A 2,464-nucleotide genomic window follows, 5' to 3' on the forward strand; every position below is an offset into this window, starting at 1 on the left:
GTAGTGACTAGGAATAGTAGCATGCCCTTTTCAAGTTTTTCTAAAAAAAAACAGTCCTCAGGAACCCAGACATATGCCTCTAAACTTAGCTGAGTCAGGAGGATGATAAATCAAGAATGGATTGGGTGCACCAAAAGTTCAAGGTAATTATGAGTTACATATCAAGACCCTGTTTCAAGAAAAGAAAACCTCAGGAGTCTTTACTACCAAGTTATGAACAAAGCTAAAGAGATTAAAATAAGGAAGATGTAATAAAGCTTTCTTGAAGAGCTCCAATTATGTTGTGGAAGGTAGATAAATAAATGAGTTGTTGGGGAATTCTGTGAAGGGCTGGTAGAGTGATAGTCACTTCAGGACAGCAACCCAGCTCTTCCTATGTCTAGAAAGCTCAAGATATGGGGGAAGGTTGAGAAGAAATGGTGGAGTGGCTAAGGCAATCCTGATCCCCAAGATTCCAGACTTTTGAAGTTTCATATTATTCCAACAGTGAAGAAAGTCTCTCATATATATATATATATATATATATATATATATATATATATATATATATATATATATATATATATCACTAGACACTGTAGTGTGGAACAAAATTATCATACAGCTGGTGACTAAGGTATGGACCCAGAGTGTATCATAGCATTGTTTGAGAACTTATCAGAAATAAGTTTTGGGCTCAATCCTGGACATACTTATGTTTACTGTATGTCTGCCATGGTACTTTTTTTTTTTCAAATCTACTTTTATTTATTTACTCTCCATTAGTTTAAATCTGGGATGGGTACCGCATCACATGGATTCTGTGTCCAGTGGCCTTTGCAGGAAGGTTGCTTCGGAATTTGGCACGAATCATACTGCTGTTTCCATGGGCCCAAGATCACTTTTCCCCAGATCACTCTGGTTTTGTTTGGTTTGCCTCCAGGAATCACTGTATTGTTTTATGCTTTATACACATAAGCACATCTCTTGCCTAAGTAGAACTCCGTTTCATCTCGGGCATAAACACCTTCAATTTTAAGAAAAGCCATGTGCTCTCTTTGGTTCTGGAGACCTCGCTTGTAGCCAGCAAAAATGGCCTTGCACCACAGCCTTCCAGACATACTTGCTGTTAGAAGTCCTGTTCCCAGCAGGCCTCCACAGGTGCCAAGATGGCAGAAAGAGGTGTCATGGTACTTTTAAGCTAGTAACAAGCCATAGAAATTTATTTCCTACAGCTTTGGATGTCAAGAATCCCAAGTTCAAGGCGCTATCAGATTTGGTGACTAGCCAGAATCACTTTGTGGTTTATGTAAATCAGAAATGCTCACATGGGAGAAGGGATTCTCTTTTACAAGACACTGACTCCACTCACAAGGACAGAGGCCTTATGGCTTAATTAACTTTCTTTACCCTAGTACTTCATTATTGGAGGCTGGATGATACAGATGATTTTTAGGAAGATACAATCAGAAAGCTTAGCATTTTGTCACGGAGAAGTGAACAGCTTTACTGTTCTGCTCACCGACACATCTCAAGTACCTAGTCCTATGCCTGTTCTGTTTTATCTGTTCAGTAAGTCTATAGTGAGTGTTAAATGGACGTCCAAAAGCTTATGAATGACAAACCTGGATTTTGAGCCCAGATCTGAGATTAAGAAATCCTAACAGTGTTCTTTACCAGGACTGTGCTGAGTTCATCAACAATACTTACATTTATAAAGAAAACAATTATATTCTTTCTTGCTTTAATACACCATTCTATTTTTTAAATGTGCCCTTACACTTAAAAAATATATTGATTGATTGATTGATCGATTGATTGTGTTGACACACTTGCCACAATGCGTACATCGATGTCAGAGGAAAACTTGCAAAAGTTTTGTCACCATTTGGGTTCCACAGATCAAACTCAAGACTCCAGGCTTGCCTTTTATCCACTGAGCCACGTGTGCCTTCCCTAATATGATATTTAGTACATTCTGTTGTGATATCAGGAGAGAGTGAATATGAAGAAGAATACTTTTTAGGTTAGGATTCAATGTAATGGGTTAGCTCAAGGCATTTTCATACATGTGTCATTATACTGTGTTCTCATTCATTCCACTCTTTCATGGCCTTCCCTGTCTGCTTCACCCTTCTGGCTGATTGTCCTCTTCTCCAACTACCTGGCAGTCTTAGACAAACTACTGTCACCACTTTTTACCATTTTCTTTTTTAAACATTTATTCTTGGGAAAACTATGTTACCAGATTAATTGAGAAGTAGAGTAATTTGCCATAAATTAAAACTACATTAAGGGACTAAGGCTGTGGCTCAGTTGGCAGAGTGCTTTCCTAGCAGGTACTTAGTCCCAAAGATTTAGGTTATAGCAACCCATAAATTAGGCATGGTGGCACACATCTGTGATAGCAGAACTCAGGCAGAGGAGAGGCAGAGAGGCAGAGAGGCAGAGAGGCAGAGAGGCAGAGAGGCAGAGAGGCAGAGAG

The 2,464-nt window shown here is 39.1% G+C and overlaps 1 pseudogene; it reads right to left on the reverse strand.

Moving 5' to 3' along the window:
- Positions 1 to 766: 766 nt before the first annotated feature.
- Positions 767 to 1,139, reverse strand: LOC110290401 (annotated as a pseudogene).
- Between the last annotated feature and the right edge of the window lie 1,325 nt (positions 1,140 to 2,464).

This window comes from Mus caroli, chromosome 2 (genome assembly GCF_900094665.2).
Source record: "Mus caroli chromosome 2, CAROLI_EIJ_v1.1, whole genome shotgun sequence".
NCBI lineage: Eukaryota > Metazoa > Chordata > Mammalia > Rodentia > Muridae > Mus > Mus caroli.